Source organism: Crinia signifera, chromosome 4, assembly GCF_055691185.1.
Source record: "Crinia signifera chromosome 4, ASM5569118v1, whole genome shotgun sequence".
Lineage (NCBI taxonomy): Eukaryota > Metazoa > Chordata > Amphibia > Anura > Myobatrachidae > Crinia > Crinia signifera.
The window spans coordinates 35,053,102-35,080,079 of NC_139220.1; the positions used below are offsets into that span (position 1 = coordinate 35,053,102).

The window sequence follows — 26,978 nt, forward strand, 5'->3', positions numbered from 1 at the left end:
CGTGTTATGGTTCTGCAACACTTCGGTGTGAGCAGGCGTTGGAGTATTACTATTTTTAAACTGTTTTCACGAGCGAAGCTCGAAAGACCGAAAAGCGCATTAAACGTGCAATGAGGGCTCTTAGAAGCTACAATTAGGGCCGTAGCCCAGGGCTGCTCCAACCTTCCTGGGTAGAGCAGGAACATACATGTCTGAGTAATGTCTGTGAGGCGTCTAAGCTGCTAGGAAGTATAACAATCAATACAATCAGCAGCTATATTAGGGACCACAATTGCTGTGTGGTGGGATTTTGCTAGCACAGCATTAAATCCCAGCATTAGTTACTTCTAGGGATTTTCACATGTATTCAGAGATGACCGGGTCTATCAGACCCCCTTAGTAAGGGCAGGCACTATCAGAACTATAGTGGATGCAAGAGATCAGTCTAAAGCCCCAGGGGGGCCACAGCTAATATAGTTAACCATATCGGCCACAGCTGCGGGCGGATGATTTTGTCCATACAAAAATCAGCGATGTCGGACGCCGATATTGTTCAATAATGTTCCCAGGGCCCGCTAAACATGAAGGTCATTTAGCTAGATTGCCAAATTGTGTTGCATGTTTGGAAGACATTAATCATCGTTAAACGACAAGCGGGAGCGCAAATAGTTAACGATATTGAGTGAACTAGACGATATTGTGAACAATATTGCTCAGAAGTTCATTTCTGAGCGATATTGACCACAGGGGGGCCAAAAATACCAAGCTTTTAAAAAAGTGATAAAATGGAGTGGTAAACTACCAGCCAATAAGCTCCTAACTGCCATAATACAGGCTTGGGTTGAAAATGACAATTAGGGGCTGATAGATTATCACTCTCCACCACTTCTTGAGGCATGGTGCATCTGGCCCAATATTAACTAGTGTGTATGGGGCTTAAAAATCACCTTATCTGCCACAATATGCGCTACATGCCCACACCAAACCTATGCCAAGTGCGAATGCCGGGAACACAACCCTTTCGCACAGGGATGGGGAACCTTCGGCCCTCCAGTTGTTCTTAAACTACACATCCCAGCATGCCCTAACACTGTTTTACCCTGCTAAAACTATTGTAGGGCATGCTGGTACGTGTAGTTCAACAACAGCTGGAGGGCCGAAGGTTCCAGCAAGTTCTGCAGGTGAGCAGAAGTAAAGCAGCGGCATCATGCTCCATGTTCTACTGTAAAGTTTATCTGTTGCCTACGCACAGCACAGGGCAGCCATTTTGTAATCATTCACAAGGAACAAGTGGTGTCCTTAAAGCACAGGGCAGGACATTTGTGCAGCGCAGACCACGGCAGTGTGTATAGCAGGGCTGGGCAACACCGGCCCTCCAGATGTTAATGAACTACACATCCCAGGATGCTTTGCATTAGTTTTGCTATGTGGCCATGTTGAAACTGATGCAAGGCATGCTGGGATGTGTAGTTCATCAACATCTGGAGGGCCGGTGTTGCCCAGCCCTGGTGTATAGCGTTTCCAACCAGTGATTTTCTCTGAGGACACAACCAGAAATGTTCATGAAACGCATAAGCCAAGTGTGCGCTGAACATAACTTGGAAAAAGCGACAGCAAGATTCATCCACCACCCCCCATTCGTGTCAAATATCTGATGTTAGTCTCCATGGAAAGGAGCGATGGCTTTCTTTTAATATAATGGGATGTTTGTACGCAATACATTATTAGGAGTTTAGAGGTAGAGAATATAGGGGTAGTTGTATGAAACAGTGACAAGGGAGAAGGTAGCCAGAGGAAAGGCCCATGGCAAATATCTAGGTCAAGGCTGACAAAGACCGACATAGAAAAGGTAGGCACATAAAAAAAATAAATCATGGCAACCTTTTTTGCTTTTTCATAATTTACCAATTACAATTTTCCAATCAGTAAAGTATGCCATCTGCAGTGAGCATGGCATGGCGAGAAAAGCAAGACAGTATTTGAGGGGTCCATGTGCTCAAGTGTTGACACGGACAACAATTTTTTTTGTCAAAATTCATGTCGACGTCAACCTTTTGCTGTCAACCCAGAAATGGTCTGTGAGCTATACCACACCCATCTGCAAATATGTCCTATTAATTTAATGCATAGCCTATAGCACTCTTTCTCCAACAGGACTCAAGGGACTTGAGAGAGTAGGAACATAATCCAGTACAAAAACTTTAGAGGTTTAGCTTTGCATGAAATACAGAGACCATGTGGTGATAATACAGTTCTAAGGGTGTGGCTAATACAGTTCTAAGGGTGTGGCAGCCATTTTGGATCATCAGTTGCAAGGATTACCCATCCTACCAACCAATGAACTTGGCAACACAGCCATTTTAAATTCACTACATATCCATTATGCCTTATAATGTGGCACTGGGTCCGACCCGGCTTGTTGCCATGACAACCCGCGGTGTGAAAGGGCCTACTAAAATGGCCCGGAGTAACCCAGAATTGTGCAGTATGAATGTGTAACTGGGGTTGAACGACCCCGGTTCCTGTTCGCACTATAGGGAGAAACATAATTGCCGACTCTTTGGCTGAGCTCAGTGAAGCAGGGGGGCGGGGCCATCGCCGGGAGGAAAAAAGGCCAGTTTGGGGTGGAGCCACAGGCGGGCTCCCCTATTGGGGGCGTGTCTAGAGGCGTTGCGTCATTTTAGCACCGCCCCCCCCATGTGCAATGCCAGTATTTCAGGCATTGCTAAAATGCAGCGATCGCGTAATTTGACCCGCGGACCCTGTGTGTTTGTGGGAAATTTCCAGGACCCTCCCTGCCATTCCGGGAGGGTAGGCAACCCTGGGGGGGAGGAGGCATCGTCAGCTCCAAGCGCTGCCTCCTACTCCCTCCAATGACACGCCACTGCCCTACCTGCCCCCTTCCTGATGCCAGCAACCCGGGTTATTGATGTGGGGTGCTCACCTCACAAATGCTGTGACGCTCCCGTATCATAATATCGGGTGCAACCTGGCATTTGCATTGCGAAAATGGTATTAATGGACAGGTCAGCCATTGGCAACCTAGTGTAACCTTTCCTCTATTAATTTCACACTTCCTTGTGGAAACTATCCCCTAGTCAATATTTTCAAAGATTCATGTAAAACAGGGATGGGGGGAGGGGGGGCATTGTCCATCCAACTGTCGTTGAACTACACATCCCAGCATGCCATGCGACAGTTTTGCTATATGTCCATGCTAAAACTGTTGCAGGGTACGATGGGATGTGTAGTTCAAAAGCTGAAGGGCCAAAAGGTTCTCCATCCCTTATGTAAAGTAATATCTACAGGATTCATTAACAATAGCTGTCCTTGTACATTCTCTCATAATTTATAGGTCTGCTTTTTATGATTTGGTGGTGATGGTGAGGGGGGAGGGGGTGCAAAGCGAGAGCACAAGAGAGATTCATTTAACGCCTTAACTTTCTGATGCCGCTATCAAATAATCATTATAACAGCCCCCTCATTTATTTTTCCACAGTAAAGAGATTTAAAGCTTTTTACCACTTTCAAATCCACCGAATAGCGTAGCGCATGGTACAGCAATTAGTTCTAGGCCCCTCTGTCAAATGGAAAACGCTCCGGCAACAATGCCTGAAGCAGATTATTTTTGTTATCACACAGCAGGCATCCTCAGGATGATTTTTCCCCCCCTTTGCATGTCTTATCATAAAGACGACACACGGCTGGATGCCTGCACTGACTGAAAAAGTAAGGCTGCAGACTGGGATGCGGGATACAGTAAGATCTGGGTTTCCTACCCCCTACAATTAAGGCGTGTGAACTGTGCATGAACTTGTTCCATGGGACTCAGGAAAACGCATATCCAAACGTACATAGCAGATATTGTATGAAAACGGGGAAGAAATGCAATGTAGAGAGATTTGGTGCGTAACACGATATGACACTTTTCTACATCATTTCGACACATCGGGCCAATAAATCATGTAAAAATGTGTCAATTCCTGTCATTTAGTTTCAATTTCGATACAATGCGCGGTCCCGTACACATGGGATCGGATCTGGATATGGTCACCACGGCAACAAGGTTACTTCATATCCTGGGGCGGTGATTGGGATCTTATGTGACAAATCATATTCAGAATGACCGCCTACAATGTATCACATGCGATTTAGCCGCTGTGGATTCTGGTGGCACTCCAGCGGAGAGTTGGTGAGGCTGCATGCAATACCTTGGCCTAGTGTATGGGGGCCTTTAAAACGGACTTCCGAATAAATGTGAAGGCCCCCATACACTATGCGATTTTGGTCCGATTTCATCCGATTTCGGCACTTGGTGCCGATAATCGGATGAAATCGGCCCAAAATCGTATGTGTGTGATGTCTGATCCGATCCGATGCGCGGTCCCGTGCGCATCGGACCGGATCAGGGAGGTCGGACGGTCTGTACATACGATCACGTCCGACCTCCCTGTATGCATATGCCTGCCACCTGACAGGCATATGCATGCAGACACCGGGCGGGCAGCGGGTCCCTGAGCACCGGCTGACTGACCTGGCCGGGCGGTGGTGCGTGCGGGCAGCGGTGGTGGGGACGGGCGGCGGGTGCGGTGAGCGCTGCTGACCTGGCCGGGCAGTGTACTTACTTACATAGCAGCAGCGGGGACGGGCAGCGCAGTGGCGGCTATTATATTTTGAAAATACTTGTCAAATGACCGGCCGCTCTCTGATTGGCCGGAGAGCTCTCAGCCAATCAGAGAGCGGCCGGTCATTTGACAAGTATTTTCAAAATATAATAGCCGCCACTGCGCTGCCCGTCCCCGCTGCTGCTATTTAAGTAAGTACACTGCCCGGCCAGGTCAGCAGCGCTCACCGCACCCGCCGCCCGCCCCCACCGCCGCTGCCCGCCCCCACTACTGCCGCTGCCCGGCCCCCACTTCTCCTCACCGCCCTGCAGCTCCCCGGGTTTTTTTTAACATGGGATAAATCGCATGCGATTTATCCCATGTAAAAAATGGCATATCAAGTGCCAAATTGTATGTGAGCCTCCCGGGGAGCTGCCGGGCGGCTCGCAGGTAAATTGGGTCCGACTTGTCCCTAGGACAAGTCGGCCTAATGTATGGGGGCCTTGAATGGCTACTCAAGGCCAGCAATCAAGCAAAACAGAACAATTTTTGGTACTCTTTACCTAGATGGGCGCCCGTCATGGTGATCGCGGGTACATTTATGTCAGGCCGCGACGCGACCGACGCGATGCCCGCGATTTCCCATTGAAACCCATGTTAAACATGGAAATCGCGTCGTTCGCGTCGCGGCCGTCCATAAATGTACCCGCGATGCCCGCGACGCGATGCACCCGATTTCCCATAGGAATCAATGTTAAATGGCCCGACGGACGCGATTTTACTGTTAAATGCCTCAATGGACCCGATTTGGCCATAGGAATCAATGTTAAATGGGCTACAGAGCCCAAATAGGCACAATTAACCCTTAAATGTCCCCCCAAATTTTTAACGCCACCCCACGATCCACGCCAACCCGAAGCGTGGCGAGCGCAGCGAGCCCGCGAGGGGCGGCGGTACGCGTCCTCCGACCTTTTCATGCCCTACTATATAGTGAGAATAGAATAGTGTGGCGAGCGCAGCGAGCCACCGAGCCCGAAGCGTGGCGAGCCCCGCGGATACCTTCACAGTTATACGCGTCCCCTCGCGGGCTTCACAGGTGTCCGTGGCGACGCGGACACCTGTGAAGCCCGCGAGGGGACGCGTTTACCTGTGAAGGTATCCGGCTGCGCTCGCCACGCTTCGGGCTCGCCACACTATTCTATTCTCACTCCACGCCCTAGTGGATAGTAGGGCATGAAAAGGTCGGAGGACGCGTACCGCCGCCCCTCGCGGGCTCGCTGCGCTCGCCACGCTTCGGGTTGGCGTGGATCGTGGGGTGGCGTTACAAATTTGGGGGGACATTTAAGGGTTAATTGTGCCTATTTGGGCTCTGTAGCCCATTTAACATTGATTCCTATGGCCAAATCGCGGGCATTGAGGCATTTTACATGAAAATCGCGCTCAATCAGCCTTTTTAACATTGTTCCCTATGGGAAAATAGCGGTCATCGCGGGTAGCAGATTTTTATGTACCCGCGATTTACCCGCGATGGCCGCGATTTTTACCCCCGACGCCCGCGATTCCAATCGCTGGCGCCCATCTAGGTAAAGAGTACCCAATTTTTTTTACAACTTAGGGCTGATCCAATTAGGAGCAAGGTGGCGTTTGAGAGCAGGACACCGAACCATGTCCCGTTCTCCTCAAAGCCCATAGAAGTGCGGTAGTGGGCAGCAGTGGGGGCTCCAGAGGAGGGGCTGTAACACAGTTCAGAATTCAACTACGGGAGCCACACCCACTGCTAGTGGGTCAGTTTAGAGTGGCAGTGGGTGTGGCTCCCCTATTTGAACTGTGCTCCAGCCCCACCTCTGGAGTTACCACTGGAGGGCACCGCAATGGGGAAATATGTACACTACCGCACATGGAGGCAACGCCTGTCGGGACACTACCGCTCACTGAGGTGACCCCTTTTAGTGTGTTGTACTAAGGTTTAAAGCACTACAATGAGACCCTAGCACGAGGCACAACATTTATGGCAGAGGGTACCAGACCTAAGGGAACATAAGCAGCCATTATCATTGTTCTAACATTAAGGATACACTCTGTTACGAGTGCGAGAACAAACATTTTCGGCTGATGACTCACGGTCTCATTGATTACAGATCTCAGCGAGTACAGAGCTACTGTTCCCAGAAGTCTCGCTCTCACTGTGTAATAACCTTGCTCAATTAACTGAGGTAGCTTGGCACAAGCTATAAATAAGACTACCAGTAATACAGGAATGATATCAAATGTGCCCAGATAGGACGCAATATTGCAGTACTATTTTGAGTCTCCCATATCCAAAAATTGGACCAGAAGTCATCTGGATATCGGATTTTTCTGTATTTTATAATATCTGCATAGCATAATGAGATATAATTATAAATGGGACTATGGCAGCTTCTGTCCCCTGGGCTGCAGCCCCAACCACAGCTTGCAGGGGGAACCGGGGCAGACGCCATAACTAGATGAGACCCAGTGGCATATTTATAATGGGTGCAGTGTGCGCGATGGGGGCCCACACCGCACCCATTAAAAAAATTTTTTTTTTTTTTTTTTTTTAATACTTACCCACTGGAGTCCCAGCAGTTAAACGCTAGCGAGATCTCCAGAAAACTGGCCACTGCACCATTTTTCTAGAGATCTGCACATGCTCAGTAGGGCATTGGCGCTGGTGCCGGCAGAGAAGAGAGGGCCCAGATGGGGCATAGACTGCACATAGGGTTCCAGTATAGTGGGTCAATGTCTAGGTCGACTACTAATGGTTGACTGACTAGGTCAACATACCATCGTTTCGACATTGCCAGAAGCTCGACACAAGCTGGGGGGGGGGCACAATGTCGACCCAGGGACCGCAAACCACACACGGGCCTCAAATGCATTGATGCTTCATATTCACATTATACACAAAGCGCAGAGGTAATTTTATACAATATTTTTCAATAATCTTGTAAATTATAACATGTTTGTGTGCAGTATTTCGGATATGAAAGACAAGCTGTACAATCAGGTTATTTTTAGGACAGATTTAACATCCCCCCCCCCCCCCCAAAAAAAATTGCTGTGTGTGAGCCTAAAAAATTGCAAATCGCGCTCAAGATCCAAATATTTTGGGTATGAAAACATATGAGTATTGATCGCAGTAAATTAGTGGCCAATTCAATAACGGACGTCAAACTGGGACGGCTAGTAAATGCAGTTGGAAACAGATGTATAAAATCAAGACCACAGAAACCTTTCTGCACGAGTTAGTGCTTACCGACGTTCTAAAATAAGCAATTTTGATACATCTTGCGAATTCTGAAATAATCTGTCCAATTCTATCAATATAAATGGAAATAAATATGAACAGAAGATCGGTACTTGTGTATTTTGGCGGCGCCCATCGCATCGCATACCATAACGCATACGATGGTATGCGATGCGACGCGATATCGTACGATAGCGGTACGCGTCCTAAGACCTTTTCATACCCCCACTATCCACGTCGGCATGGAGTTGAGCATAGAATAGTGTGGCGAGCGCAGCAAGCCACCGAGCCCGAAGCGTGGCGAGCGCAGCGAGCCCCGCGAGGGGGCGCGGATACCTGTGAAGCCCGCGAAGGGACGCGTTTACCTGTGAAGGTATCCGCGTCCGCTCGCCACGCTTCGGGCTCGTATAGGGGGTCAAAATCGCGTCGCATCGTATGCCATCGGGTGCATGGCATGCAATGGGATCTGATCGTCGTACGACGGACATCGGGGGCGCCGCCAAAATACACAAGTACCGAAGATCTGCCCCATTTTCGGTCAACTCACCAATTTATCCGCAGGTGGAATTCAATGTTCAGCCTGTCGAGCAGCGGATAAAAGGGGCGTGTCTGCGGAAACGGCTGTAAATTGACGAGATCCGTCCGTGAACTAGACAAGCCACGTCCGTTTACAGCAAACGGACCCGATTGGTTTTAAAGTCTGATCCGTTCTATCGAGCTGCCTCTTCAGTGCTGATGGAAATAGGTGCCCGACGCCATTTCCCTGGTCGGAAATAGCGGCAGGGATTGAATACCCCCTTAATGTTATATTAGCATTTCTTCTCCCTTTGTGGGACACAGCATCTACATGTATTTTATTATTACAGACACTGAGAAGAGTGAACCAAATATTTTTTAAATGACTCATCAAATCTCAAGTGTCCTGTCTTGATCTGTGCATTTTCCCACAGATCCAGTTTCTCTTTGGAGGGGGATGCTTACAGCCAAATGACGTTTTTCAGTAGGGTTATCTAAGTTACAATGTAAGCGGTTTTGCTAAAAGATAAAGGATTTGTCACCATCTCCGGAAATTTGGTGCATGTAACATCAAAATATCTATGTTACTATCTGTGAAACGTAACAAGTGAAGATTTAATCTGCAGGTAAAATGAAACCCTTGGCAACAGGATGCCCATCGGCTCTTCTGAAACCATCGATGTATGAACGGTTGCTGGTTATTTTCATTTTGCACTCATGAAGACGGTGGTGCCTACTCATGCGCAGGCCACTGCCGGGATCTAACTGTCAGGGCTCTGCCACCAATGATTAAACTAGCGACCAGACTATTGATGGCTGCTAACCATTGATTGATCACATTGTAAGTTTAGATTTGTTGATTGAAACAGGAAAAGATTCCGCAGTGCTATAGTTGTGCCATACCTGTTCCACGGCATCTAGTTACACGCTCGACAGTGGGTATGAGTCATATTGGGCCAACCAAATTTAGGTTGACATGCATTGAGGTAAAGCAATACAATTCCATTGGCTGGGCGTGTTATGGGAGTGTCCTGGGCGGGTCACTGCGTTCAGAGCCGCTTCCATATTAAGATGGACACTGCGCCTGCTATAGACGGGTACAAGTGTCCATACTGGTCACAATGATGGGCTGATGGTGGACTGTCCAGGGACCACTGACGGTGCTACTGCAGAGAGCCAAAAAATGTGCGTACCATTGCTCGCACATACCGGCGCACACCAGCGCATGAAGGGTTTCATAAGGAGAAAGTGCAGAGAGCGTAAAAAATAGAAATATGCCCCCACTCTGCCGCACCTGCATTGTTCAGGTGACCAGCTGCACAGCTATATACTACTCTATATTAATACTAGAGGAACGATGCTGCTGTCAGTGCTGATCTGTGCAGACTGTACCTACAGCAGCACAACATGGTTCTGGTATAGGAGATCAACAACCTGTAGAGCGAAAATCATGTGGTTGAACACGTCTAGTTGGGCGCCTAAAGATAGTGGACAGCGTCACGATTGACAGTAACGGAAGTTAGATTGACCGGTACGTGATCGACGGTTGGTCGACACAAGTTTTCCATGGTTTTTTTTTTAGTGTCCATTGATTACGGTCACGAGGTCTACCCTGAAACGGGTCGAAAGGTCGACAGTCAAAAGGGTCAACATGAGTTTTTCAAGTTTTTTGGTCTAGAATGTAGACACAGCCGACATGGACATAGTCAAAGGGTACCATGTCCGATCGCCATGCGGGCACGGTGCCTCCCTGTGCTCGGCACACTATTTTATTCTCCCACCACTTCCTAGTGGAAGGTAGGGCATGAGATACCGCCTGTCGGCACAGGTCAGTCACAAAAAAAAAAAAAACCTTCTGTCGACCCTTTGACTGTTGAACTTCCCAATGTTGACCTAATGCTTGTGTCAACCTTCCAACCCTGTCGACGTAGACCATGTCAATCTAAGCCCTGTCTACCTTCAGAGGTCAACCCAATGCATCTCGACCTAAATGGGGTAGACCTCGTGACTGTATTGAATGGACACTAAAAAAAAAAAAAAACATGGAAAACTTGTATCGACTTACCGTCGCTCACGTACCGGTCGATCTAACACTTGCACCTAACTTCCGTTACTGTCAATCTAGACGCTGTCTACTATCTTTAGGCGCCCAACTAGACGTGTTTAACCACATGATTTTCGCTCTACAGGTTGTTGATCTCCTATACCAGAACCATGTTGTGCTGCTTTAGGTACAGTCTGCACAGATCAGCACTGACAGCAGCATCGTTCCTCTAGTATTAATATAGAGTAGTATATAGCTGTGCAGCTGGTCACCTGAACAATGCAGGTGCGGCAGAGTGGGGGCATATTTCTATTTTTTACGATCTTTGCACATTCTCCTTATGGAACCCTTCGTGCGCTAGTGTGCGCCGGTATGTGCGAGCAATGGTACCCACATTTTCTGGCTTTCTCGCAGTAGCAACGTCAGTGGTCCCTGGACAGTCCACCATCAGCCCATCATTGTGACCCGTATTGACACTTGTACCTGTCTATATCAGGCGCAGTGTCCATCTTAATATGGAAGCGTCTCTGAACGCAGTGACCCGCCCAGGACACTCCCATAACACGCTGAGCCAATGGAATTGTATGGCATTACCTTCAGGCCACCTCCTAGATGCCTCACCCCTCACTTTGTCATGCCATATTTGATACCAGCGGTAACGCATTAACCGCAGTGGGTTTTTCAAAATAATTTTGAGTACTTCCTCATCTTAGCAGCCACCGCATATGCTACAGAACTTACGTAGCACCATTGTTCACTCGCCACACTTCGGGCTCAGTGGCTCGCTTCACTTGCCACAGCAGTATTAAATGTAATAGATGGTGGCGTGGACATAGGAGGGTGGTGTGGACACAGGAGGGTAGGGTACTTCCTCACCGAAAATCCTTACATAGCAGTTAAATAGCGGCTAACGTAACTAGCTTAGCGGTGGCTGCAAAGATGAAGAAGTACCTAATTTTCAAATGTAGGTAATATTCGCTCAACTACGCATTCATTTTGCGTCCCCCTCTAGGCCAAGCTCGATCACAGGGTATTTTAATCGGTGCACACCGGTTTTGCAGATGCAAGTCCCTAACTGAATGCATGAGAGACGAAGATAGATCTCAGCCCACACAGAATATTCTTATATCAGTAGCCTGCAAAAATAAAAAACAAAATAAAAAACAAAATAAATCCGACAACTCCCACTGTGCTAATCTATGGTATCCATGCTGCATTTGCTACCTCTCCCGCTGCTGACTGATGATTAAACCATTTGGTCTGGGACTGCCAAGACAGCGAATTCCCCACAGCCAGTGCGATATTCCCCTATTATTAATTCCAGCATCACCAACTTCCTGAGCTTATTCACATGGGTTTCTGAGGTAATGACGGACTGACTTAATCTGCTTTGTGTTCCGTTCACTGGAAACTTCCTCATAAACATGATTCCATTTCACATTGCATTACAAGGTGAGGTTCCGGGTGGGGAGAATCCAAAAATAATACAAAAACCCCTACTATAAATACAAGGGGAACAAACAAATGGTGTTTCCATCATCACACGTGGTCCTTCACACTGTCAACTGCATTGCAACCTGTGCTTTTATTAAGGTGTCAGAACGCTAAGTAAATTAAGTGGCAGCTCCAGAGGTCACGCTGTGTCCAAAATTTAAATAGGGGTCACTAACTGCCAGTGAGTCAGTTTGGAATGGCAGTTGGTGGCAGTGCAACCACCACTTAAGAGTCGACATGGACACCATGTGTACTGCACTGCTTTCGGCTTATTTTGCTGTTTTATTCTCCCACCACGCCATAGTGGATGGTAGGGCACGAAATACCCCACATGTTGGCTCACAAAAAAAAATAAAAAAGGGAAAAACTCACATTTTGACTGGCGACCTTGTCATTGTTAACCTCCAAATACGTCGAACTATTTCAAGTTGACCTTTAGCGGTCGACACAACTTATTGACCGTATCCTGTATAATGACACCTTAAAAAACCTAGTTTGATAACTGAACCGCCGACGTGCATTTTTCAGCCATTTCAACGTTATGAAATGTTATCATTCATGCCCACACATTGACCAATAGCAGCTCAGAATGGTCATTTATTTGACGGACCTGAAAGATGGTCGGTGAGGGTATGGCCAGCTTCAGCAAGTTTAGGCTGGCAAAGCGATTTTGCCTTCATATAGGTGTCTTTGGTTTCCTCAAAACAGACCAAAAATAATAATAAAAAAGGTACTTGATGGACTTAAAAGATCAGTGTCTGATCCATCGCCACCATTGTGCGATGCACGAGGGGACCATGTGACAGATAGCCAAAAGGAAATATTTTATAGCTCATGGGGCTATAAACCCTTACATAACTCACATTTGCTTTATGCGTTTGTGATTATTTTTCTATAGCTTTTGTTAGTTTACAATAATGTGATACATAGAACACAGTCAAATAACCACTGCCTACGATTGTGACTTCCCAGGATGAAGGGATCATCAAAGTAAGATGTCCATCTTATATTTTCAGTCACCTTATAACAGTCATCTACACTACAGTATGAGGTAGCCACTCCCTAGCATTTCTAACATGCTATAGTAGTGGTTCCCAAACTGGGTGCTGTGGCACCCTGGGGGTCTTACGGGAGTGCCCTGGGTTGGTGGTCCAGGACCAATGCAAATAATTTATGGTCAAAGTTGTAGGCAAAACCAGTGCTTGTGGTGAATCATAAAATATGTGGACAAGCAGAAACGAATCCTGTCCCTCATCACACAACTAACCCCAAGGCATACATGCCTACTCTCCTGTAACAGCCATGAGGCCCTTGGAAATCAGGTGGTGCTCATAATGGGCTGTACACATGGTGAGATATTGGCTAACGGACAATTTGGACTAAGCTATTTTGACTAGATGCATGAGAGATTTTGACTAAGCGATTTTGTCTAAGTAATGATAGTCAAAATTTCCTAAAGGTCCATGTATGGACAGCGATGAGAACATTCATCGCTGTGGGGAAAGCCGCTCAGTGCATACACACTGAGCAGCTTTCCTTCGGCAATACACACTGGGCGGCTTTGACCTGAAAGCCGCTCAAACCTGCTGTTTTGAGTGACTTTCAGTTCAAAGTCGCCCAGTGTGTATGAGCCTTAAGACAAGACTGAATAAGCAGGAGAAAAATAGGGAGATTGTTGGCTAACCTTTTAGGAGATTTTGACTATCTAGTCAATTTGTGCTGATCAGAGGAAGGGACAATTATGGCCTATTGATGACATAAGCACAAATTATTTGATTTATTATTTTTATCTGAATTTCACCATAACAAACTATTGGCCTAAGGGTGCCGTTAATAAAATTCTGATATTTTAGGGCACCATGATTAAAAAAAAGTTTAGGAAACAATGCTCGAGTACAGTAAAATATAACCACCTCCCATGACCGCATTCAAGTTGCAAAAAGCCAAGATTTCGGCAGCTCCCGGCTTATAGCGCAGCCTGTTAGATAGAGCACAATGCACAGTCCCTCGGTTCCCCAAACAGGTTATGAAGCATTGATACGCCAACTAGGGAGTAGGCTATTTGTGGAGCTGATGTTTATCAGCCAATCTCTCTGGATACCTGGAAAGATTACGGCGTTCCCCATGGGAAGGTGTCTGGGAGATAGCTCATAGGCACTAAAAGCTAGAAGAGTGTTTTCCCTCCTGCGGTGATCGCAGACAGGGGATGAACCTTCCTCAGATGTTGAGTCACAAAACCCTTCACAGTCTGTGAAGGAGGGGGGGGGGGCAGATGTACTAAGCTGTGGAGAAAGTAGTAGCCAATCTGCTCTTTAATGGCAATATGCAGGCTCACTACAATGGAGAAGGGCCAACCACACGACACATTCCTTGCCACACCAATTCAGTCAAATGGGTGGAGCGATGGTGTGGCAACCTTAATTTTTGGGTGTGCCCAGTGCTTCCCTAGTGACTGGGCATCCACGGGATCCTTCTATGCCCTCCCTGCATTGAAGTGATGCTGTGTGCTTGTGATCTCCGGCGCCCCTCAACCGATACTCCACTGTCGCGGGACTTTGCCAGCCGGGGGGGGGGGGGGGGTGTTGGGCTTACAAATAGTCCGATAAAGTACAAGATTAATAAAGTACCAGCCAATCAGTGCCTTACTTTCATGCTACAGGCTGTGTTTGAAAAATTACAGTTATGAGCACTGACATTTACAACATCTGGCCCCTGGGCTGGGAGATTGTTCTCTGGGAGCTGTCCCCAGCAGTGACTGACAGCCTTGCTTTGAATCCAAGATGGCAGGTGTAAAACGCTTCAGGCACACCTCATACGTACCTAGCATGGCCCTTAAGGGCCTATTTACTAATTATGAGATGCCAGTGTCAGTATAATGAACACAGACATCCTGACCAATTGTAAAATGGCAGTTAGGAGTGACTAACTGGTACTTTATCTCTCTCCAAGGCTCATGTTAGCTTGACTCCCGAGCATGCGTCAACGACATCACATAAGCCCCACTCCACAAGCTAAACTCTGCATCACTAAGTACCTGCACTACAACCAGTGCACAAAGATGTCACACTCAGACATCCGCTCTGTGGACTAAACCAATATCGGAACGTAGCCTTCCAGATTTTGGAAAATCAGTGACACGCACCAATTTCCATTACAGTAAAATGAAATTGCTTTACCATGGCGAACAACCGTGTAGCTTCATAGTAGTTTGGCCGTTTACTATGGTACTTTAATTCTAAAACCTTTTCATGAGGGACTGCAAAATTGGCGACTAATTGCCCAGTAATAAATAGGACTGTGTGCTAACAAAATGACTGATTCAATTGCGTGTAGGCACACTAAAAGGTTACAAGAACCAGTATATATCACTGGAGGCTACATGAACAATTACTTACACTGTGCATAGACATACCCTCCAACATCACAAGGGCAAAAATGATATAGAGCAGTGGTTCCCAACCTGGGGTACTAGTACCCCTGGGGGTACTCTGCAGACCAGTTGGGGGGTACTTGAAAATAATATTGGTAATGGCGGAAGATGAAAAAAAGTATTTTGATGGCAGAAGAAGAAGGCCCATTGCTATGGAGAAGAACCATGTTGTGTCACTTATGGTTCTTTCTTCAGCGTCATCAGCGTCTTTGTGCTTTTGCCTGACCAGCAATCCACTGGGAGCTACCCATGCTGCCCTCAGACATCATCAATACACAACCAGCGGCCAGACACGGAAGGGCAAGATTCCTGTCCGCTACTTCTTAATATAAGGACATGCATAAGGATACGCATACCGCTCACTTCCACTACACTCATAAGTACTGTCTATATTTTAAATTGAGAGGAGGGGGTACAGGAGAGAAAAAAGTTTGGGAACCACTGATATAGAGAGATATAGAGAGAGATATATATATATATATTCCAAAGGAACTGGGGCACTCGCCAGGCAAAAGATTTGTATAAAGTCCTTTTCTTATCCTTAGAAGATCATGTAGCTGATGTTTCGGACCTCGCAGGGACCTTAATCATGGCATTCAATCCTACACAGTTGCATTTTGGTGTAGGATTGAATGCCATGATTAAGGTCCCTGCGAGGTCCGAAACGTCGGCTACATGATCTTCTAAGGATAATAAAAGGACTTTATACAAATCTTTTGCCTGGCGAGTGCCCCGGTTCCTTTGGATTGTGGAAATTGGACCATATTTTCGATATGTGCCTGATGGGAGCACCACAGGTGACTGCTTAAAACTGTGAGTGCATTGGATATATGAGATCTCTATCATAGATAGATTATATATATATATATCTATCAGGTGAGGAAAATGAGCGTCACTCCTGAGTGACGCTCATATATAGTTCAGGTCACTGGTTATGCGCCACCCGGCTCGCTCCACAGCAGCGTCACATCAGACACTGCCCTCTGCAAAGCATAGTGTGGAGCGACCTGGGTGGCGCTGTCCCCCTACACGGGTGTCTTTCTTCTATTTAAGTGTCATTTTGCTTGGGATTGTCTTTGATAACGGTATTAAATTAGCGGAAACGTTAGAACTACTTGTGTTGTCTGCAATTTCTGATGTTTGAAGTCCATTGAGTGCCGCCCTGTGTACCCTGGTACCACCCGCTATCTACACATACATATGCAGATGAAGCCAGTTTCATCTATCCGGCCAGTGCGCTACATCTTTCCATCTTGCGCCGGTTGCCTCGCTCGATCTGTATATAGGCCACAATTTTAAAAATGAGGTGTGGCCTTTCAGGAGCTAGACCACGCCCATTTTTGCATGGTATCGGCTCTTTGTCTTACCAGAACATATTTTTGTTGGCTCTTTGCCGCTGATTGGTTGGCCACCCCTGCGCTACTGCATTAAAACCACACTATTTTACCCAAAAAAATCTAGTGTAGCGTTTCACTAGCAATTCTAACCACCGTGTAACCTTAAAGGTCTATGAAGCTTTGCTGAAGATGTATTAACCCTTCTAAAGCAGGCAAGAGGATTGGTTGCCCATATCATGGCTTAAATCTAACCGGTTGATACGGGCAACTGCTTTAGAACACTTGATGGGCAAACTTGTGAGGTCGACACTACCGAAACGGTTCGATGTCTGGAAGTAAAAGGCGTAAAAAAAAAAAAAAAAGGAACCAACTGTCTGGTACAAACCATGCGGTCACGCCTCGGGAGCAAATGTATTCATATTTTTTCAGTGCAGAGTAAATACTGCATGTTTTTGCATGTAGGACACAAATGTGACAGCTTTATTTTTACACAGCAATTTAGACTTCAGTTTGAACAGACCCCATCCAAATCTAGTATCTCTGCGCATGTTAAATCTTCCCCACCTGCAGTGCAGCGTGGTTTTGCTTACTTAGAAGCATGAATCAGGCCGTTTAGTGTTGTGTCAGCGACAATCATTTATTATTGTGCATTCAGGACGGGATAAGTTATCTAAACATCCAAGGGGACAGCCAAGGTGGACAAAGTCTGCTTGATTTAGCACAATTATTACGGCGTTTATTATATAGATCTGTAGCCTTCTACCGTATGATGTAGTGTCTCTCTATTAGAGGATTTCTCCTCGCGCCCAGACCTCCATTGCGATACCACAGTGCTTATCATGATTTAATAGCAGTCTCTCGGGGGGACAAGCGATGAGAACTGCAATTTAATACCATTTCCAAACTACCGTAATCTTTGGCAAAAGCGCTGCAATTAATTCTCACCTCTATGTGTAGACGTGGGGGGTCTATAAGACACGGAAACTAGATGTTATTTACAATGTTATTAGATGGAGAAGCAATTGCAGGGAGGGCCAGCGGCCCGTAACGTAGGGTCAGCAACCCAACCTGGTCATTTCCGGAGTTGTATCATCTAAGGAACGGCCAGGACCAAATTTTTGTAATGGTTACAAAAAGATACTCATACCTTTGAAACAAACAAATTACGTTTAATAAAAAGTATCCGGTTGGTAGGTCAACAGTAGCGATATGTATCGATAGTGGCTGCAGGTGAATGATATGTGCATACACACTGAACGATATCATTAATTATGATGTTGCTCCGTGATGTCACTCGCAGCCACTACTCACGCAAGTCATTTGCTACATAGCCAAAATAGACCTTCATGTACAGCGGGAGGAGGGTCGATAACGTTAACAGGATGGCGGGATACCGGGATTTGGTCCTAAAATTTATGGGATTTAAATCCTGGGATTGGAGTTTCCAATCCCAAAGTTTCAGGAATAGACTGTGCAGTCTAATGGCGGGCAGCGTCTGAGCACCCACCCAGACGCTGCCAGGCTGTTCCTGACCCCGGTGTGCGGCTCTGCAAAGTGCGACGTGTCAGAGGTCACACTGCACAGCCCATCGGCCGCACCCGACTGCACCACTGCTGCCCTTTCCCGGTGGCACCCCCACCTGCCTATGTAAGTAAATGTGTGGGGTGGCCATTTTTTTTATCATAGTTATGGCTAATCCTGGAATTTAACATTTTTGAATCCCGGAATTGAAAAATTGCCCCGGGTTTGGTATTGCTAGATGCACGGGAGTACGTATTACTAACAATTTTGAGCACACACACACTAAACTAGGGTCCTTCTAAGCGATATCTTTAAAAGACTCATCTAGTGTGTATGGGGATTAAGATAAGGACCAGGCTGCAATTAACCACTACTGTAACTAGATTACTATCCTCAACCTCATTTGCAATGTGAAAGGCTGGAGATTGAACGCAAGAGCTCTGCATAAACATTCCTTGGGTCCTAAGGCTATTGACTAGCAGTGCATTTCCCAGGACTGGCTGGCTAGATAAGGGAACCCATTACTCCCTGGAAATGCAGCTAATTCCGCACATCACCTAGAGCCAACGTAAAATCTGCCCAATAAACTCCACGATTAAAACGCACCTGGCCCCAGGCTGCCGGTAATGAACGCCGTCCTGAATGGACCAGATTCAGCAGGAAAGGTATTGCTCTATTTAAATAACTCACCTTGTGCCGCCAACTGGTGACTGAGATATCCGCGCAGACAATACACGGCTAACTCGCCCTCCCATAGGAGACACAGGCCTACTTGTCTATTATGCTTTATAATAGCCTCTGCAAACGGCATACAAAGCCAGAGAAATTGTCAGTCACGTCACTGCTGGACCAGTAATGCTTTGCAAGGAAAGGATTTAAATGCCGTAATTGCCTTCCGGGACGCAAAAGCATTACATTACACAGAGTGCATTGCTAAACGCTGCCCCACTCTCACACGGACTGCGCTGAACGGGGCTCTCGCCAAACAGAATACCAGTCTGGTTACTGTTCCATGCAGCAGGATCAGCAAGAAGAGACACAGGGGTAGATGTATAAGGGAGGAGAAGTGATAAAGTGCCCGGTACTTTATCATCGGCCAACCAGCTAACTGTCCATTTTTAAACCCAGGCTGTAACTTAACATTCAGGAGCTGATTGGCCGGTGTACCAGACACTATCACGTCTCCCTTATCACTTCTCCATACATCTACCCCACAGGCTTCAGTTCACAAATTACTAGGGGCCGATTTATCATCAAGTGATAAAACTTGTTGTCAATATGCCCCCAACTGTCTTGTGCTCCGCTCCGAAATTCCATGCGATCAGCCCCCAACTGTCACATGCTTTAAATGACAGTTGGGGGCCGATTGGCTGGAGCACCAGTTATCACACGCACAGAGTTTAATCATTCATAACGAGATTTGTCACTCATTGATAAATGGACCCCTTAGAAGTGACAATTCATTCCATGATAAATTTCACTTTCTCCATCGATAAAACATTTGGGCATACACCAATTCTGTATTTGCAGTGTGAGGAATAGGGATAGGTCCTCATTGGATAGAACATGCTGATTAAATGCTACCTCAAGGCTGGGTACATCCCGCCAGACATTACATTGATACCAATTGCATATGTACGAACATAAGAGATTAGTATCGCAAAGGACAGCACTTGTGAAAGTAACTGCCCTATGCGAAGCCGCTGGCGCCTGGTGAGACGGTGGCCGCGGGTCCCTCTCACCTTCCGCTGCAGCCAACTGCAGGAACTTCCAAGCTCCTCCTCCCTGCATCTGGAAGTTGAAGTACCGCTGCAGGAGGCTGAGAGGTGAGGAGGTGTGTGGGCGATATGAGCCGATGCCGGGCAGCAAGTGATGCGAAAAGAAGCAGTCCCGTGTTGATACTGTACATATGAAAATACGGTAAAAACCCGGAAAACTGGGTTTTTACCGCATTTTCCATTGTAACATCCCAGCCTAAATCCTAATAAGATACAATAACAATCAGTGCGAGACACCAGATAACTATACTACTGAAGTAGTAGGATTATTATCCGCTATAGTGGAAACTATGGCTGGGAGATGACTGCCAGCAACCTGTTTCAGTTATCTTCCAACCAAAGTAATCGTCCGCAATGCAGCCGGAAACCATCTATAGGACTATCTCGCCCTGTTTCAACACTCACACGTGCAGACAGTTTAAATGATAATTGTGGTCAGGGCTCTCTCCGAGCCGCTGGAACGCACTGCGTCAGGCACCTGACCAGTGCTTTTCTAGGTTCTTTTTTTATCATTATTATTTTCGGTACTTGTTTCCTAGCACGGCCACCACGATTTCTATCGTGGTGGTCGTGTCGGAAAAAATCGTGTCAGTCGCGTCGGGTGCATACCAAAACGCACACGACGCGATGTACCCGATTTCTCCATAGGCTTCAATGTTAAAATAATTTAACATTGAAGCCTATGGAGAAATCGGGTACATCGTGTCCATAGGCTTCAATGTTAAATTATTTTAACATTGAAGCCTATGGAGAAATCGGGTCCATCGTGTCCATAGGCTTCAATGTTAAATTTTTTTAACATTGAAACTGAGTCCATTTAACATAGTAAAAAATGGTAAAAGGGCCAATATGGGCCATTTCTCATTGGGTATGGCCCCGTCATGTGTGTAAAAAATAATGGCCCCCCATTGTGGCCGCCACCCCTACGATTGACGAGAACCCGAAGCGTGGCGAGCGCAGCGAGCCCGCGAGGGGCGGCGGTGCGCGTCCTCCAACCTTTTCATTCCCCTACTATCCACGTCGGCGCGGAGTTGAGAATAGATTAGTGTGGCGAGCCCCGCGAGGGGACGCTGATACCTTCACAGATCCCTGCGTCCCCTCGCGGGCTTCACAGGTATCTGCGTCCGCTCGCCACGCTTCGGGCTCGGTGGCTCGCCACACTAATCTATTCTCAACTCCACGCCGACGTGGATAGTAGGGGAATGAAAAGGTCGGAGGACGCGCACCGCCGCCGCTCGCGGGCTTGCTGCGCTCGCCACGCTTCGGGTTCGCGTTAATCGTGGGGGTGGCGGCCACAATGGGGGGCCATTATTTTTTACACACATGACAGGGCCATAGCCAATGAGAAATGGCCCTTATTCTGCCTTTTCCCATTTTTTACTATGTTAAATGGACTCAGTTTCAATGTTAAAATAATTTAACATTGAAGCGTATGGACAAATCAGGTCCATCGCATAGGCTTCAATGTTAAATATTTTAACATTGAAGCCTATGGGGAAATCGTGGGCATCGCGTCGCATCGTGTGCCTTAAAGTTAAGGCACACGATGCCCGCGATTGTGGCCGTGATAAGAAACAAGTACCTTATTTTCTTTTAACGTATACTAAAAAAAACCTCAGGGAATATTTCTCAAAGCTTGGAGAGCGTTAACGTGGAAAGTGATAAAATACCAACCAATCAGCACAGAAATGTCATGTTATAGGTTGTTTGAAAACTGACAGAAGCGGATTGATACTTTACTTCTCATCAAACTTTGATCAATCTCCCACTACAACCTATGCTCATTACTGGGACACTGCAATATAAATACCTTCTACCACAACCATCAGGCAGAGCTTCATTCAAGATCAAATATTTTCACTAGCAATCAGGAACAATTTTCCGAAGACAAAACAAATGAATACGAGCAACACGATAACACTTTTTCTTCTGCATAAAGAACCGTAAAAAAAAAAAAAATTAGAACTACAGGGTTTATTTACTAAGCCTTGAAGAGATATAAAGGTGACTGAGATAAAGTACCGGCCAATCAGTTCCTAACTGCCATGGTACAGGCTGTATGTATTAAGCCTTGGAGAGAGAAAGTGAGGAGAAATAAAGGGGTAGATGTATGAAGCAGTGATAAGGGAGGAGAAGTGAGCCAGAGGAGTGGCCCATGGCAACCAATCAGCACTGAAGTGACATCTATAATTTGCATACTATAACATTATACAGAGCAGCTGATTGGTTGCCATGGGCCACTTCTGATTAAGTCACCTGTGCTCAAGCCTGGATAGCACTAAAACCCACACTGTTAAGCCCCATACACACTAACAAATAGAGTGAAAGATTTACAGAAAGAACATTCTGAAAGATATCGTTCAATTTATCTTCTAGTGTGTATGCTTAATGTCATTAACGATGCAAGCCCCCACATGTCGTTAACAATCCCCTCCCTCGTCCAGCATTTCCGGGCAAAGGAGGGCCTCGTTAAAGACTGCCATGCTGCAGCGGCAGTACGCTGACCCTACCGTCGCTCACTTCGGAGGCGGCATCGGCAAGTGTGTATGTTAAGACCCGACAGCGCCCAAAATGGTGAACAGGTACGACTAATGCTGGCCCCATCTAAGCCTGGATGCTTTTCTGACTTGGTCACAGACTTGTGCAAACGAGTCCGATAGATCACGCGTTGACCCATCACGGCATTTCGCACATGATCATGCACGTGGGGCTGGCAGCGGTTATCCACCAATGAGATCTCAGAGACATCAGTAAAAGTTCATGGGCACACAACGTTGCTCACGGTAAAAATCGAATTTGTTCAGCTGTATAATAAACATCATAAGTTTCCCAGAAGAAGTTCAAAGCCCAAACCAAAACCCCTTATGCTCACGTGAAAAAGAGATGAAGGGGGATATTAAATCGTCGGGGAGATGCCCGCCGGGCCCTATTCAATTATGTCTTCCCCAACAGCATTGAGAAGAGTATCTCGGCAGAACGAGCCCGACATCACTAGCTGTCGGGCTCGTTCTGCCGAGAACAGCCAGGAAGTAATAAGCTGCCGGCTGCAGCTCGCCTCTTCCCGGCCGCAACTCGCGGACCCCGACATTGAATCCCACCTGCATGTTCTCGGTCGAGCTGACCGAGAACGGGACTGGGTCACGGCGGTCGAGCAAGCTCGACTGCCTTGACCCTCATATTGCATACCCCCCCTAAGACACAGGAGCAGATTTATTAAGCCTGGTGAAGTGATAAAGTGGCCGGTGATAATGCAGCAGCCAATCAGCTTGTAGCTATTAAGTTACAGGCTATGCTTGAAAAATCACAGGAGCTGATTGGCTGTTGCGTTATCACCTCCACTTTATCACTTCACCGGGCATAATAAATCTGCCTCCTGGTATTTTTCAATCACATGACAGTTGGGAGCTGATTGGTTGCAGAACCATTAATCAAATGCAGTGATCAATGGGCACGTTTATCTCTCTCTCTCTCTCTCTCTCTCTCTGAAGCTTAGTACATCTCTCGCATAAAGTGTATAGACCCCTAACAATCGTATATTAACATACTTTATAATAAAGATGATGGGGAATAATATTTCAAAGCTATTTATTAAGCCTTACCCATAAAAATAAAAAAAAAATCTAATTTTTTAGAACAGAGGGCCCCCTTTATTATACATACAAAAAGGTCCCGATTCTTGTTGACTTGAATATGCGCAGAGCTACAATGAACACGCGGGGAACCGATCAAACTAGAATCAGGGCCAAAGAGTATTCTGCGGTAAACTAAGTCTTCGTTAGTAGTGCAGTGATACTAAAGCAAATATGTCTCTGGAATTAAGACAAACAAAAATTGGACTTAAAGCGTTTAACATGACAGTTAGGAGCTGACTGGCTGGTATTCCATCCACTTTCTCTCTCTCTCCATAGATTGGTACATAGTTCATACCTCCAAACATTTCAATAAAACGATCCGGGACCACCATGCACTCCCATACTGGGGGTGTGGCTTCACAGCAAAGCCGCACTCGCCATGCACCCTTTTGCCACCTCTAAGCGGCTGTCCTTGCCCCAGTCCCTCTGTCTCCCAGAATAGATGCTGTGCGCATAGCATCTAAGCCAGTGATGGCTGACCTTGCTGTTAAACTACACATCCCAGCATGCCCTGCATCAGTTTTAGCATGGCCAAATAGTAAAACTGTAGCAGGGCATGCTGAGATGTGTAGTTCAACAACAGCTGGAGTGTCAAGATTAGCCATCACTGGTCTAAGCAGATCAGCACCGACAAAGGGACTCCCATCTGCCCAGGTGGGACAGCAGGACAGACCCCCCAAAAAACGGGACCTTGTCCACAACAATATATTATAACTTGAAAAGCACCCGAACCCTTACTTTTGCAAACTATGATATAAGGTATTTTGAGTTCAGAAGCTGCACCCTGGACATCCTCCTACTATACAAGGACCAAGTGTCATAATATTTATTAAGCCACTTTCGAAGGTTCTCCCATCACAGCCTGCGGGGATTGTAAAGCCCCCTGCCCACCTACACCCCACCATGTATTACCAACATGCCGGAATGCACATTTCATTCATTATCCATGAAGTTTACGGCCGCAGGTTATCCCAACACAATGGAGCAGAACATAAACATTTAATCTGCGTCGACAGTGCTGCAATAAAATGTGGCTCTAAAGTCCACGTTTACCTTCTATTCTATAGGTGATGGTAGGACAGGAATGAATGACGGTGATCCTCTGTATGACATAAAGGCAGATTTCCTCCACTAATGGAGCCCACACACGCACCGATCCCGGCGTGTGTTGTGGGCTTAACTAGCACACATAGCATCGCATCGTATGCCTTGTGCATACGATGTGCATGCGATGCGATGCTAGAAAAAGCTAGTACAAAAAGTATGTGCAGCACATACTTTTTGTACTGTACGATGAGGTGCCGCAGGAGCGCGCACCCCATCGTACAGCATCGCCCGCATCGATGCGTGTGTGGCCTCCATTAGGCCCCCTACTCTAATACGATTAATTGTGTGAAAAGTGCCATATCGTACGCGACTTACCCTCGATTCTAATCCAATGTGCGGTCCCGTGCAATTGGATCCAGATATCGTCATGACTGCAGCAAGGAATTATCGTATGCCGCAGTCATGGCGAGCATCGCATACGATACATTGTATGCAAAATGACGGCATACGATGTATCGTATGTGATCGAGCAGCTGGGCATTCGCAGAGGAGATACCTTGGCATAGTGTATGGGGGCCTTTAGTATTGTAAATCGGGCATCTTATAGTAATAATGATATCACATTGCTATACGACAAAAGAGCAACCCTGACAGCATGGCCTAGGCACCAAATCCTGCGATAACTATGCCAACATAACGCCGACAGCTGTGCCAAAGACTCTTGCCTTAAGTTTTCAAGCTGCCCTCACTGCCCTCCCTGCTTTGCCCCATAAATTATCCTCCCAACCCCAGGGCCCAATCTCCTGCAACTCCCAGGCAGGCAGGCAGGGCTCCCGCAGCATCCCCCATCCCGGCTCATCTCTCCAGCCTGCAGCTACAACTTTATCCCCAGGATGTGGCCTAAATACCCCCCTCCTCCTCCTCTCCGGCTCCACCTGCCCAGTCATATCATGACACAGACACACAACTGCTGCTATAGCACACGTGGACCTTTCCTTCCCCATCCAACATTGCTGTGACATGTGCCAGACAGGATTATATCGCCCAGGCGTCTGTGCTGCGACATGAGCCCCGCACCAGGGATCTGTCGCGATATGCAGCACTGCTATTGGGGGCAATGCTAGACATAGGCACTGCACACGGCAGGCGCGGGCATGCACTCATTCGTACATGGACAGAGATATCTATATTTATATATAGCACCAGCATATTCCGTTGCACTTTACAATTTAATTGCAATGCATGCTTATATCCCCGCTGTGGATTAAGCAGTCGTACACAGGGGTCCACCACATAGCCCCCAACTTACCTGCTGTGGCCATTGCTGCTGGGGTGCACTGACCGTCTGGGCCCGTACCCCGGCCTGTCCGTGCTACCTCTCCCTCCCCTGCCTGGTCCCTGTGCAGGCAGGGAGAAGCCTGCTTCTCAGGCTGCAACAAGGAGAGAGAGAGGAGGGAGGTAGGGAGGGAGAGGGGGAGGAGGAGAGACTGTGGGGAGGGGGAGGTTAGCAAACCCTTCACAAAGGCTGATTCACATTAACTCATGGAGTGCTGCAGGGGTAGGGGGCACACACCCTGCTGGCAGGGAAGAGGTTAAAGCAGGGTTTATCTGTCCTGCGTGCACTTACTGTACCTGTCACCTAGGTGCACCCCCAGTAGATGCGGTATATGCCTGGCATCTGTGCCTGCTCTTATCTTTATATACCCTTCTGCAGCTCCGCATAAAGTATAAATCTAGTTTTATGTGCGGTTATGTGTGCTGCATGCTATATCATACAAACCTGTCTATCGTTCCCTCCACACATATGGTACTGGATATCCCCTTTGTCGCTATGAATTCGCACAAGTCCGAATTGTCCCCGATGCGCATCCGCTCGCATCTTTTCATGTGGAGCGTTTGTCGGGTGGCGTTTACCTGCTTGCTAAGCAGCAAATATACGTGGCCTAGAGAGCAGGTCTGAATGACCCCCTATGTACTTCAGGTCTGCATCTGTGTATTGGGGCTAATTCAGGTTGGATCGCATAATTGATTCATTGATTTATTATGCCTGATGTTACTGTCCTGTTATCGCAGGCAGTGGTCGAAGTGGGGCGGTATATGGCGGTATGCCATACCGCCACTTAAATCTGAAGAGTAAAAAAAAGTTTCCCCCCTCAGGATGCGCTCTGATCACTCATCAGCGCGTCCTGTGCTTTCATGTTGCAGCTCCACTCACTGGCAGAAGAGGAGACCATTATGAATGCTGGTCTTCCGCACCTCCTTCTCCCTGCGTGACCCTTCACCCTGGAACCGGCACATCATTACCCACCCGGCAGCGCAGCGGGGGAG

General features: G+C 47.1%; 1 protein-coding gene across 3 annotated transcripts in view; it reads right to left on the reverse strand.

The window, feature by feature from the left end:
- Nucleotides 1-26,118, reverse strand: part of NDST1 (N-deacetylase and N-sulfotransferase 1) — a 72,593-nt gene extending 46,475 nt beyond the window's left edge. For all 3 annotated transcript variants that reach the window (XR_014473347.1, XR_014473346.1, XM_083181548.1), the window contains exon 1: nucleotides 25,960-26,118. The gene's annotated coding sequence lies outside the window, so the exon portion shown is untranslated. The remainder of the gene's footprint in view (nucleotides 1-25,959) is intronic.
- Nucleotides 26,119-26,978: the final 860 nt, after the last annotated feature.